Source organism: Triticum aestivum, chromosome 7A (genome assembly GCF_018294505.1).
Source record: "Triticum aestivum cultivar Chinese Spring chromosome 7A, IWGSC CS RefSeq v2.1, whole genome shotgun sequence".
In the NCBI taxonomy this organism is placed as follows: Eukaryota; Viridiplantae; Streptophyta; class Magnoliopsida; order Poales; family Poaceae; genus Triticum; species Triticum aestivum.
In genome coordinates, this window is record NC_057812.1 from 593,132,297 (window position 1) to 593,147,814 (window position 15,518).

Below are 15,518 nucleotides of genomic sequence, written 5' to 3' on the forward strand. Positions count from 1 at the left end.
TGATGAAGAATCACTTGTTATTCCTAAGGGTTATGTCTTTGATCAATAAGCTTCTTTAGCTATTTTAGCGTGCCAAAATAGAACTGAAGTCAAAAGATTATTAGCTAAACGGAGTAAGCAATCTTTAAATGCTAGAATGAAAGCCGACCCTGCTTTTGCTACTTCACCTATCTTTGTTACTGATAAGGATTATGAATTCTCTGTTGATCCTGATATAATTACTTTGGTTGAATATAATCCTTTTCATGGTTATGAATCTGAAAATGTTGTGGCATCTTACTAAATTGAATGATATAGCCACCCTGTTCACTAAAGATGAGAGAACTCGTTACTTCTATCCTTAAAATATTTCCGTTCTCATTAAAGGTGATGCTAAGATATGGTTTAATTCTCTTGATCCTGGTTGTGTGCGTAGTCCCCAGGATATGATTTATTACTTCTCTGCTAAATATTTCCCTACTCATAAGAAACAAGCTGCTTTAAGGGATATATATAATTTTGTGCAAATTGAAGAAGAGAGTCTCCCACAAGCTTGGGGGAGGCTTCTCCAATTACTTAATGCTTTGCCTGATCATCCTCTTAAGAAAAATGAAATACTTGATATCTTTTATAATGGACTAACCGATGCCTCCAGAGATTACCTGGATAGTTGTGTTGGTTCTGTTTTTAGGGAAAGAACACCGGATGAAGCTAAAATTCTATTGAATAATATGTTGACAAGTGAAAATAATTGGACACCTCCGGAGCCAATTCCTGAGCCTATTCCTAAACCAACTCCAAAGAAGAGGGGTATTCTATTTCTCAGTCCTGAAGATATGCAAGAGGCAAAGAAATCTATGAAAGAAAAATTTATTAAAGCTGAAGATGTTAAGAATTTACCTCCTATTGAAGAAGTACATGGTCTTAATTTACCGTATGTTGAAGAGACATATAATCTTAATCCTTTACCTATTGAAGAAACTCATGGTCTTGATAACCCGACACAGGTAGTAAAGGTAAATTCTCTCTATAGATATGATAAAGCTGTAATCCCATTTACTAAGTTTGCTAGCCCATGCTTAGATGAGTTTGATAAATTTATGGCTAAGCAAGAAGGCTTTAATGCTTATTTTGGTAGACAATTGAAAAACAATTCAAATATGCTTGAACACTTGGGTGATTATATGGCTAATGTTAAAAGTGAACTTAAACTTATTAGTAAACATGCTTCTATGGTTACCACTCAAGTAGAACAAGTACTTAAAGCTCAAAATGATTTGCTCAATGAATTGAATAGTAAAGATAATGATTATGTTGTTAGAGTGGCTACTAGAACTGGTAGAATGACTCAGGAACCTTTGTATCTTGAAGGCCACCCTAAGAGAATTGAGCAAGATTCTCAGAGAAATAATATAGATGCACCTAGTTCTTCTAAAAGGGAGAAAAATAAAAATGATAGGACTTTGCATGCTTCTAGTGATCCTATTGTTGAAACACTTGAGAATCCAAATGATATTTCTATTTCTGATGCTGAAACTCAATCTGGTAATGAACCAGAAACTAGTGGTAATGTTAATGATAATGTTCATAATGATGCCCATCCTAGTAATAATAATGATATAGAAATTGAACCTCCTGTTGATCTTGATAACCCACAATCAAAGAATCAACGTTATGATAAAAAAGATTTTGTTGCTTGGAAACATGGTAAAGAAAGAGAGCCTTGGGTTCAGAAACCCATGCCTTTTACTCCCAAACCATCCAAGAAAAAGGATGATGAGGATTTTGAGCGCTTTGTTGAAATGATTAGACCCATGTTTTTGCGTATGCGATTAACTGATATGCTTAAAACCAATCGTTATGCTAAGTACATGAAAGATATTATTACAAATAAAAGAAAGATATCGGAAGCTGAAATTTCCACCATGCATGCTAATTATACTTTTAAGGGTGGAATACCAAAGAAACTTGGAGATCCAGGAGTACCCACTATACCATGATCCATTAAAAGAAACTATGTTAAAACTGCTTTATGTGATCTTGGAGCCGGTGTTAGTGTTATGCCTCTCTCTTTATATTGTAGACTTGATTTGAATAAGTTGATGATACGTCTCCAACGTATCTATAATTTTTGGGCAATATTGGGCTTTATTTTCCACTTTTATATTACTTTTGGGACTAACCTATTAACCGGAGGCCCAACCCAGATTTGTCGTTTTATGCCTATTTCACTATTTCAAAGAAAAGGAATATCAGATGGAGTCGAAACGGAACGAAATCAACTGGAGAAGTTATTTTTGGAAGGAAACACACCTGATGGACTTGGACCCCACGTCAAGGAAGAAACGAGGTGCTCACGAGGGTGGGGGGCGCCCCCCCCCCTAGGGCGCGCCCCCTGTCTCGTGGGACCCTCATGGCTCCCCTGACGTACCTCCTGCACCCATATATACCCACATGACCTAAAACTTCCAGAACGCAAGATAGATCGGGAGTTCCGCCACCATAAGCCTCCGTAGCCACCAAAAGTCAATCAGGACCCTGTTCCGGCACCCTGCCGGAGGGGGGAACCCTCACCGGTGGCCATATTCATCATCCCGATGCTCTCCATGACGAGGATGGAGTAGTTCTCCCTCGGGGCTGAGGCTATGTACTAGTAGCTATGTGTTTGATCTCTCTCTCTCTCTCTCGTGTTCTTGAGATGATATGATCTTGATGTATCGCGAGCTTTGCTATTATATTTGCATCCTATGATGTTTCTTCCCCCCTCTACTCTCTTGTAATGAATTGAGTTTCCCCTTTGGAGTTATCTTATCGGATTGAGTCTTTAAAGATTTGAGAACACTTGAGGTATGTCTTTCCGTGGATATCTGTGGTGACAATGGGATACCGCGTGCCACTTGATGTATGTTAAGGTGACCAACTTGCGGGTTCATGAACCTATGCATAGGGGTTGGCACACATTTTCGTCGTGATTCTCCGGTAGATCTTTGGGGCACTCTTTGAGGTTCTATGTGTTGGTTGAATAGATGAATTGAGATTGTGTGATGCATATCGTATAATCATGCCCACGGATACTTGAGGTGACATTGGAGTATCTAGGTGACATTAGGGTTTTGATTGATTTGTGTCTTAAGGTGTTATTCTAGTACGAACTCTAGGGCTGTTTGTGACACTTATAGGAATAGCCCAACGAATTGATTGGAAAGAATAACTTTGAGGTGGTTTCGTACCCTACCATAATCTCTTCGTTCGTTCTCCGCTATTAGTGACTTTGGAGTGACTCTTTGTTGCATGTTGAGGGATAGTTATGTGATCCAATTATCTTAGTATTGTTGAGGGAACTTACACTAGCGAAAGTATGAACCCTAGGCCTTGTTTACCATCATTGCAATACCGTTTACGCTCACTTTTATCACTTGCTACCTTGCTGTTTTTATAATTTCAGATTACAAATACTATTATCTACTATCCATATTGCACTTGTATCACCATCTCTTCGCCGAACTAGTGCACCTATACAATTTACCATTGTATTGGGTGTGTTGGGGACACAATAGACTCTTTGTTATTTGGTTGCAGGGTTTCTTGAGAGAGACCATCTTCATCCTACGCCTCCTACGGATTGATAAACCTTAGGTCATCCACTTGAGGGAAATTTGCTACTGTCCTACAAACCTCTGCACTTGGAGGCCCAACAACATCTATAAGAAGAAGGTTGTGTAGTAGACATCAAGCTCTTTTCTGGCGCCGTTGCCGGGGAGGTGAGTGCTTGAAGGTATATCTTTAGATCTTGCAATCGAGTCTTTTAGTTTCTTGTTTTATCACTAGTTTAGTTTATAAAAGAAAACTATAAAAAAATGGAATTGAGTTTGTCTCATACGCTTCATCTTTTTAATATCTTTCGTGAGTATGATGGAAAGGATAATTGTGCTCAAGTGCTAGAAGAAGAAATCTATAAAATGTTTGGCACTAAATATTTGAATGATGAGCATGATTGCAATGTTGTTAGTATGAATTCTTTGAATATCCATGATGCTAATGATATGCAAAGCCACAAGCTTGGGGAAGCTATGTTTGATGAAGATGATATTTTTTGTCCCCCAAGTTTTGATGAGCAAATTTATTATGATGAAAGCATGCCTCCTATCTATGATGATTATTGTGATGACACGTATGCTTTAAAGAATAATGATAACCATGAAACTTGTCATCTTGATATTAATTTTCAATCACATGATAGTCATTTTGTTGAGTTTGCTCCCACTATTATTCATGAGAAGAATTTTGCTTGTGTGGAGAGTAGTAAATTTTGCATGCTTATAGATCATGAAAAGAATGCTTTAGGTGCTAGTTATATTGTTGAATTCATTCATGATGCTACTGAAAATTATTATGAGGGAGGAATATATGCATGTAGGAATTGCAATAATATCAAGTTTCCTCTCTATGTGCTTAAAATTTTGAAGTTATGCTTGTTTTACCTTCCTATGCAAGTTGATTCTTGTTCCCATAAGTTGTTTGCTCACAAAATCCCTATGCATAGGAAGTGTAAGTGCATCTAGTGCCACCCCTAGTTGGTTTTGGAGTATTGACGACAAACCTAGTTGAGGGACTAATGTGTTTGTGAGAATTGCAGGATAACACAGGTAGAAGTCCCTCATTGATTAGGTTTTCCTACCAGAGATGACCCCTAAAAATGTAAGAAGACATTGAAGTCAAAGGTGGTATGTGAAGACATTCACATTGAAGACTATGACAAGAGAAGATATCGCATGGAGACTATGGAGCGTGAAGACTTAGTTCTTTCGTCGTTCTTTTTCTTCTTTGTTGAGTCATAGGAACCACCGTACTGTTAAGTGGGGTCCAAGTGAACCAGTCAGAATGACTGAAGTGATGCTTAACCAAAATCCTATGTCTTCGAGTGAAGACTATGAGAGCAAATCTTGTCCAGAGTTGGATAAGTCAGCTTTGCTTGTAGCTCAAGTAAAGTTGCCGTGTGTGTTTGAAATCTGACCGTTGGAACACGTGTCAGTTCCTTAGTGACCAAGGGTCATTTTGGACAAATCAGGTCGGGTTGCCTAGTGGCTATAAATAGCCCACCCCTACAACCATAAATGGTTGGCTGCTCAGAGTTAGTGCACGGCTTTTGTCTTTGAGAGCAACCCACCTCGAAGCCTTTGAGAGAGAATTCCTTGCGAGGATAAAGCCCTAAACACCCAGAGCCAAAGAGTGTTAGGCATCACTTAAGTCTTCCTGTCTGTGTGATCTGAAGACTTATTACACTTGAGGACTGTGAATCCTCCAGCCGGTTAGGCGTCGCGTTCTGAGCATCCAAGAGTCATTGTGGATCGCCGGTGAACGAAGTCTGTGAAGGTTTGGAAGTCTACCTTGAAGACTTACCAGAGTGATTGGGCGAGGACTGGGTGTCCTTAGCTCAAGGGGAATAAGGTGAAGACGAGGTCTTCTGAGTTGAATCTCAGCCTCCCTAACCAGACGTACAGTTGTCACAGCAACTGGAACTGGTCCAACAAATCATTGTCTTCAACGAGTCACTGGTTTCATCCTTCCCTTCCCTTTACTTACTGTTGGTCCTTGTGAAGTCATTGTATGATTGCTTTATCTTTTGTCTTCACTGAGTGACTGCTTGTTCTGATTGGCTTCACAATATCTTCCTACCTGATCTTTACGGCCTAGCTGCTATTAGTCATTGTGCTTTCACTCCATTGAATACTTGACTATGGTTTGCCTAGTGTAGTCTACCTTCCGCTGCATGGTAATATGTTTATTTCTATCGTTTGTCTTCGAAACTTCCATGTTTTGAAGACTTTCATAAAAATCGCCTATTCACCCCCCTCTAGTCGATCACTAGCACTTTCAGGAAGCATGTTAGACTTAAATGTGCTAGTTATATTCTTCATGATGCTCTCTTTATGTTACAATTCTTATCTCTTATGTGAGCATCATTGAAATCATCATGCCTAGCTAGGGGCATTAAACGATAGCGCTTGTTGGGAGGCAACCCAATTTTATTTTTATTCCTTGCCTTTTGTTCCTGTTTAGTAATAAATAATTCATCTAGCCTCTGTTTATATGTGGTTTTATGTGTTTAATTAGTGTTTGTGCCAAGTAGAACCTTTGGGAAGACTTTGGGAAAGTCTTGTTGATCATGCTGTCAAAAACAGAAACTTTAGCGCTCACGAGAATTGCTGCCATTTTTATTTGGAGAGTGCTATTTAGTTAATTCTTTTTGAAGATGATTAATAGATAAATTCCTCAGGTCCAGAAATTTATTTGAGAATTTTATGAGTTCCATAAGGATATGTTTGATTCAGATTACTACAGACTGTTCTGTTTTTGACAGATTCTGTTTTTCATGTGTTGTTTACTTATTTTGATGAATCTATGGCTAGTAAAAGAGTTTATAAACCATAGATAAGTTGGAATACAGTAGGTTTAACATCTATATAAATAAATAATGAGTTCATTACAGTATCTTGAAGTGGTGATTTATTTTCTTATACTAACGGAGCTTACGAGTTTTCTGTTAAGTTTTGTGTTGTGAAGTTTTCAAGTTTTGGGTAAAGATTCGATGGACTATGGAATAAGGAGTGGCAATAGCCTAAGCTTGGGGATTCCCAAGGCACCCCAAGGTAATATTCAAGGATAGCCAAGAGCCTAAGCTTGGGGATGCCCCGGAAGGCATCCCCTCTTTCATCTTCGTTCATCGGTAACTTTACTTGGAGCTATATTTTTATTCGCCACATGATATGTGTTTTGCTTGGAGCATCAATTTATTTTGTTAGGATTTGCTTGCTGTTATTTAGAACAATGTTTTGCATCTTTTATTTCAATAAAAGTGGCATTGATAGCCTCTACTATGCCTATGTTACAAGTATACATGTTGCTGTTTGGAAACAGAAAGTTTACCGCTGTTGCAATAATTACCTAGAAAAGTCAGAATGTGATAAAATGTTGAAACCTTTTGCATGTTTAGATCTGATAAATTTAATACAGTGGGAATTTTATTTCATAATTTTTGGAGCTAGGGAAGTATGGGTGTTGCAGCATTCTTTACAGACTATCCTGTTTAGGCAGATTGCTGTTATGTTTGCATTGCTTGCATATGTTTGCTTCTTTAATGATTCTATTTGAGTATAGGACAATTAAATATGCAGAGGCATTTAGTATGCAATGTTGAATAATAATTTTAGTGATTTGATACATTAGAGTATGATAAGGTTTTGTCAATGGTTTATACTAACTTATCTCACGAGTCCTTGTTGAGTTTTGTGTGGATGAAGCTTTTGAGATTTAGGGAGACCGTGATATGAGAGGAATTAAGGAGACACAAAAGCTCAAGATTGGGGATGCCCAAGGCACCCCAAGATAATATTTGAAGAAGTCTCAAGCATCTAAGCTTGGGGATGCCCCGGTTGGCATCCCACCTTTCTTCTTCAACAACTATCGGTTAGTATTGGTTGATCCTAAGTTTTTGCTTATTCACATGATGTTTGATATTATTAGAATGTCATTTTATTTTGCTTTGCTTGCTGTTTGAATAGAGTAACAAGATCTGAAATTATTAAATGTTAGAGAGTCTTCACATAGTTGCATAATTATTCGACTACTCATTGATCTTCACTTATATCTTTCGGAGTAGTTTGTCATTTGCTCTAGTGCTTCACTTATATCTTTTAGAGCATGGTGGTAGTTTTATTTTGAAGAAATATATGAACTCTCATGCTTCACTTATATTATTTTGAGAGTCTTAAATAGCATGGTAATTTTCTTAAAATCCTAATATGCTAGGTATACAAGATTAATAATAAAATTCTCTTATGAGTGTGTTGAATACTAAGAGAAGTTTGATACTTGATGATTATTTTGAGATATGAGGATGGTAATATTAGAGTCATGCTAGTTGAGTAGTTGTGAATTTGAGAAATACTTGTGTTAGAGTTTGTGATTCCCGTAGCATGCACGTATGGTGAACCGTTATGTAACAAAGTCGGAGCATGATTTATTTATTGATTGTCTTCCTTATGAGTGGCGGTCGGGGACGAGCGATGGTCTTTTCCTACCAGTCTATACCCCTAGGAGCATGCGCGTAATACTTTGCTTTGATAAATTCTAGATTTTTGCAATAAGTATATGAGTTCTTTATGACTAATGTTGAGTCCATGGATTGTACACACTCTCACCCTTCCACCTTTACTAGCCTCTCTAATACCGCGCAACTTTCGCCGGTACCATAAACCCACCATATACCTTCCTCAAAACAGCCACCATACCTACCTATTATGGCATTTCCATAGCCATTCCGAGATATATTGCCATGCAACTTTCCACCGTTCCGTTTATTATGACACACTCCATCATTGTCATATTGCTTAGCATGATCATGTAGTTGACATCGTATTTGTGGCAAAGCCACCATTCATAATTCTTTCATACATGTCACTCATGCATCATTGCATATCCCGGTACACCGCCGGAGGCATTCATATAGAGTCATACTTTGTTCTAGTATCGAGTTGTATCATTGAGTTGTAAATAAATAGAAGTGTGATGATCATCATTCAATAGAGCATTGTCCCAAAAAAAGGAAAGGCCAAAAAAAGAGAAAGGCCAAAAAAAGGGGCAATGCTACTATCCTTTTACCACACTTGTGCTTCAAAGTAGCACCATGATATAGTGAGTCTCATATATTGTGCTTCAAAGTAGCACCATGTTATTCATATAGAGAGTCTCATATGTTTTCACTTTCATATACTAGTGGGAATTTTACGTTATAGAACTTGGCTTGTATATTCCAATGATGGGTTTCCTCAAATTGCCCTAGGTCTTTGTGAGCAAGAAAGTTGGATGCACACCCACTAGTTTCTTTTGTTGAGCTTTCATATATTTATAGCTCTAGTGCATTCGTTGCATGGCAATCCCTACTCACTCACATTGATATCTATTGATGGGCATCTCCATAGCCCGTTGATACGCCTAGTTGATGTGAGACTATCTTCTCCCTTTTTGTCTTCTCCACAACCACCATTCTATTCCACCTATAGTGCTATATCCATGGCTCACGCTCATGTATTGCGTGAAGATTGAAAAAGTTTGAGAACATTAAAAGCATGAAACAATTGCTTGGCTTGTCATCGGGGTTGTGCATGATTTAAATATGTTGTGTGGTGAAGATGGAGCATAGCCAGACTATATGATTTTGTAGGGATAACTTTCTTTAGCCATGTTATTTTGAGAAGACATAATTGCTTTGTTAGTATGCTTGAAGTATTATTATTTTCTATGTCAATATGAACTTTTGTCTTGAATCTTATGGATTTGAATATTCATGCCACAATTAAGAAGAATTACATTGAAATTATGCCAACTAGCATTCCACATCAAAAATTATCTTTTTATCATTTACCTACTCGAGGATGAGCAGTTGTCACCTACTGAAATATCTTTGCAAATGGCTGATAAATCAACTGCTATACCTGTCGGTATTTGTGAGGATGTGCCTGTTGTAGTTGCAAACGTTACTATTTTAACGGACTTTGTTATTCTTGATATTCCGAGGACGATAGTATGTCTATTATTCTTGGAAGACCCTTTTTGAATACTGCAGGGGCTGTTATTGATTGCATTAAAGGCAATGTCACTTTTCATGTTAATGGTAATGAGCATACGATACACTTTCCGAGGAAACAACCTCAAGTTCACAGTATCAATTCTATTGGAAAAATTCCATCGATTATATTTGGAGGTTTTGAAACTCCTCTTCCTACTGTCAAGAAGAAATATGATATTCTTATTATTGGGGATGTGCATATCCCCGTTGAGGTAACATACTGTTATTTGAAATTTCTCTGGTTCCATGTTATTCGGAATGAGTTCGTTAACAAGACTTGATCAACCTTGTTAGTGGATTCCTTTTGATGATCATAAGAAGGATGAAACTAGAAGGCACAACCTTCTGTACCCTCCTTTTACTTTCTGTTATTTATATTAAATAAAATAAAATAAATATTTTTCTGTCTGTTATCTGATTATCCATGCAATATAAAAATACCTCAAAAATAAAAGTTCTCCAAATGCCCTGAAATTTAAATATGATTTTTTCTAGAATATTTGAGGATTTATGGAACTGAGAACACACCAGGGGGGTCAACCACCTGCCCACAAGGGTGGAGGGTGCGCCCCCTGCCTCGTGGGCCCATGGTGTCCCTCCTCCACTTATTCCTGCACCCACATACTTCATCTTCCTCGCACAAACACGAATATCCAGCTCAAACCCGAGTCCAAGATCGTTTTGCTGCCATTTTCGATCTCCTTGCTCAAAGCACCTCTCACAAAACTGCTTGGGGAGATTGTTCCTTGGTATGTGACTCCTCCATTGGTCCAATTAGTTTTTGTTCTAGTGCTTTATTCATTACAAATTTTTGCTGCTTAGGTGACCCCGTTCTTGAGCTTGCATGTCAAATTTATATGGTCAAAAGTAGTTTTGATGCATGATATAGGCTCTAGGCACTTGTAGGAGTAGTTTCTATCAATATTATTGAGTTTGGTTTACTTTTATTTTGAAGTTACTAAAAAATTTCAGAATTTTTCAGAGGAAGAAATATGCTTAGGAAAATGTTCCAAGGTGGTTCTTCAAGGAAGCAAGGACCCATGCTTGCAATGCGTGATGCTGATGAAGAGCCACCAAGAGACACTCCAGTGCGTCCTTGTGAATGGCCTTCTGAGAACTTTATGGATCGAACGGGAATTAAGGAAGAATTTAACGCATATTTGCGTAACGCTGATCTTGTGAGCTTCGAGGAAGAGAAGTGCAGCCAGTATCACTATCTCACCAGTACCTTTGTGAGGAGGTTTGAATTTTCAACTTCACGTAATTCTCCAACTGTCCTGTTTGATCTTTATGAAAAATCTTACACTATGGACTTAGAGGATTTTACCACTGCTTGCAAACTTCCACAATGGGGTAGTATAAGGGATCCTCGCAAATCTGAATTTAGAGATTTTCTTGCTAGAATAACTGTGGGAGAATCTAGAGATATTACACAAGCTACCATAGGGAGCATTCACTTTCCTGCTATACATTATTTTGCTCTCTTCATAGGTAGATGCATTAATGGTAAAGATGAGGCATGTCACATGTGTGTCCCTGATCTTAGTATTCTTAGGAGTGCTGTGTTAGGAGACAAATCATATAATTTGGGAGCCATTGTTGCACGTAGGTTGCATCTTAATGGAGATTTCTTTGGTTGAATTTATGCAACCCGCATAGCTAATTTTCTTGGTATAGCCATACGCGAAGATGATATTGAATTACCTCCTGCTTATCTAGATTTTAATGCTATGGTTCACCACCAGTTTGTCGAGAGGAACGAATCACCTCTCCAGTATCGACTAATCTTTGACAGACACCATGCTGTCCGTATTACTCTCCCTGCTCCTGCCTTCTTTGATTATCAGGCAAGAGGAGGATATACTATTACTAGAGAGGAGGCAGATGAGTACGAGAGGAGAGAGGAGGCCGCTCGTCGCCATGCTGCAGCTCAGCAGGCGATAGCTACTGCCTTGCGGTACGACCCCAACTATTATTATGGATATCCGCCAGGCCAGCCGTGGCCATAGACCAACTTAGGCCAAAAGCCTAAGCTTGGGGGAGTACGTATTTCCCACCGATATTACATTTATGTTCACACACTCATTGCTAGATGTCGGTGCTCATACTTTTTCATTGTATTATCCATGCTAGTTTACTTTCCTTTTTATGCTTTCTTCTTGTATGTTTAATAAACCTTAAGAAAAACCAAAAAATTAGTTGTACCTTTTAATTAATTTACTTTCCATGCTTGTAGTAGTAATTAAAAAAAGAACACCCAAAAATATTTCCTGTTCTTCTTTTGCTTGTTGGGAGCTTTCCCGTGTAAATAGTTTTATTTCTTTTCTTTTCTTTGGGGGTCGATAGGAGAAGACCATAATTAAACTGTTGAAGTGGCTCTTATATGCATTATTGTTGATCTGACAAAAAGAGCCCATATTGCCTTGTCTTATCCTGTTTATTGAATGCCTGCAGATTCCAGCTTAGTCCAATGCACATGCACTATTATTATTATTCACATCACTCGGTCGTGCAAGTAAAAGGCGATTATGATGTTATATGATGGACTAGCTGAGATGAGAAAAGCTGGTATGAACTCAACCTCTTTTGTTTTTGTAAATATGATTAGTTCATCATTCCTGATTTAGCCTATTATGAATAAACATGTTTGCAATGACAATTAGAGATCATAGTTTCTTGTGCCATGCTTGATTAGCTATGAGTTATAATGGTTTATCTTGCGTGCCAACATGCTATTGAAATGGTTATGATGTGGTATGATAGGGTGGTATCCTCCTCTGAATGATTTAAGTGACTTGACTTGGCACATGTTCACGCATGTATTTGAAACAAAATCAACATAGCCTTCACGATATTTATGTTCATGGTGGATTATATCCTACTCATGCTTGCATTCGGTGTTGATTAATTTTAATGCGTGTTCATGATTGTTGTCGCTCTCTAGCTGGTCGCTTCCCAGTCTTTTGCTAGCCTTCACCTCTACTAAGCGGAAATACTTCTTGTGCATCCTAGTCCCTTAAACCCCAATGTTATTCCACATGAGTCCACTATACCTACCTATATACGGTATCTACCTACCGTTCCAAGTAAATTTGTATGTGCCAAACTCTAAACCTTCAAATAAATATCCTGTTTTGTATGCTTGAATAGCTCATGTATCAACTAGGGCTGTCTGTATCTTCCATGTTAGGCGGGTTATTCTCAAGAGGAGTGGACTCTGCTCCTCACTCATGAGATAAATGGCTGGTCACCGGGATGCACAGTCCCATGCTTTATGCAAACTAAATCAAAATAATTGCAAACAAAACTCCCCCTCGAACTCTTGTTAGTTGGAGGCACTTGTTGTTTCGAGCAAGCCATGGATTGATGCTTGTTGGTGGAAGGGGGAGTATAAACTTTACCATTCTGTTTGGGAACCGCCTATAATGTGTGTAGCATGGAAGATATCGCCATCTCTTGGTTGTTATGTTGAAAATGAAAGTATACCGCTCAAAATATTATTCACCTCTGTTTCAAAACCGAGCTCTGGCACCTCTACAAATCCCTGCTTCCCTCTGCGAAGGGCCTATCTATTTACTTTTATGCTGAGTCATCATCCTCTTATTAAAAAGCACCAGTTGGAGAGCACCGCTGTTATTTGCATTCATTATTGTTAGTTTACATTGAGTATGACTTGACTGGATCTCTTTTACCATGAATTACAATGTCTAGTCAGTCCTTGGTCTTTAAAGGTGCCCTGCATTTATGTTTTGTGGTCTCAGAAAGGGCTAGCGAGATACCATCTTGTTATATCATATTATGATTGTTTTGAGAAAGTGTTGTCATCCGAGATTTATTATTATGGCTCGCTAGTTGATTATGCTATTGATATGAGTAAACTTGAGACCTATGCGTTATTGCAAATGTGGTTAGTTATAATCTTTGCTGAAAACTTAAATACTGGCTTTACATATTTACAACAACAAGAGCAAACAAAGTTTGTAAAAGTTTTTCTTTATCACTTTCAGTTTATCAACTGAATTGCTTGAGGACTAGCAAAGGTTTAAGCTTGGGGGAGTTGATACATCTCCAACGTATCTACTTTTCCAAACACTTTTGCCCTTGTTTTGGACTCTAACTTGCATGATTTGAATGGAACTAACCCGGACTGACGCTGTTATCAGCAAAATTACCATGGTGTTATTTATGTGCAGGAGCAAACATTCTCGGAATGACCTGAAACTTCACGGATCCACTTTTCAGAAAATAAGAAAAATACCTGCAAAAGATGAAGGCCAGGGGGCCCACCACCTTACCACGAGGGTGGGGGCGCGCCTGCCCCCCTAGGGCGCGCCCCCTACCTCGTGGGCCCCCTTTTGCCTCTCCGACTCCAACTCCACCTCCATATATTGAGTTTCGGGGAGAAAAAAATCAGGGAGAAGAAATCATTGTGTTTTACGATACGGAGCCGCCGCCAAGCCCTAAAACCTCCTGGGAGGGCTGATCTGGAGTCCATTCAGGGCTCCGGAGAGGGGAATCCGTCGCCATCGTCATCATGAACCATCCTCCATCACCAATTTCATGATCCTCACCACCATGCGTGAGTAATTCCATCGTAGGCTTGCTAGACGGTGATGGGTTGGATGGGATCTATCATGTAATCGAGTTAGTTTTGTTAGGGTTTGATCCCTAGTGTCCACTATGTTCTGAGATTGATGTTGCTATGACTTTGCTATGCTTAATGCTTGTCACTAGGGCCCGAGTGCCATGATTTTAGATCTGAACCTATTATGTTTTCACCAACATATGAGTGTTCTTGATCCTATCTTGCAAGTCTATAGTCACCTATTATGTGTTATGATCCGTTAACCCCGAAGTGACAATAATCGGGATACTTACCGGTGATGACCGTAGTTTGAGGAGTTCATGTATTCACTATGTGTTAATGCTTTGTTCCGGTTCTCTATTAAAAGGAGGCCTTAATATCCCTTAGTTTCCGTAAGGACCCCGCTGCCACGGGAGGGTAGGACAAAAGATGTCATGCAAGTTCTTTTCCATAAGCACGTATGACTATATTCGGAATACATGCCTACATTATATCAATGAACTGGAGCTAGTTCTGTGTCACCCTAGGTTATGACTATTACATGATGAACCGCATCCGGCATAATTCTCCATCACCGATCCATCGCCTACGAGCTTTCCACATATTGTTCTTCGCTTATTTACTTTCCCATTGCTATTGCTATCATCACTATAAAATACCAAAAACATTGCTTTTACTAATGTTACCTTTTTGCTACCGTTATCACTACTATCATATTACTTTGCTACTAAACACTTTTCTGCAGATATTAAGTTTCCAGGTGTGGTTGAATTGACAACTCAGCTGCTAATACTTGAAAATATTCTTTGGCTCCCCTTGTGTCGAATCAATAAATTTGGGTTGAATACTCTACCCTCGAAAACTGTTGCGATCCCCTATAATTGTGGGTTATCACAAACCCACTAAAGCCACTTTTAGAGGCATCATACCAGGTATGGAGGTTAGCTGTACAGGCTCCATTGCCCTTGAGGTAATCTTCGGATCACCAGAAAATTACCGTATCAAAGAGTTAATCTTCGAAATTGCCCCTTTCTGTAGTGACTATCAAGCACTGCTCGGGCGAACCGCGTTCGCTCAATTCAACGCGGTGCCACATTATGCCTACCATAAGCTCAAGATGCCCAGTCCACGCGGTGTCATCATGGTTCATGGCAAGGCCGAACCTTCCTTCGACACCAACAAATACACCACTGCCTTAGCAGCAAAAACAACAAGCAGCACCTCACAGCCAAACCTCGATTCGACGTCTAGGCTCCCGGACACCGTCAAGGGGCTCCGAACTACTTCGCGGAAGGATACCCCGGCTCATCCAGAGCTCAACTAAAC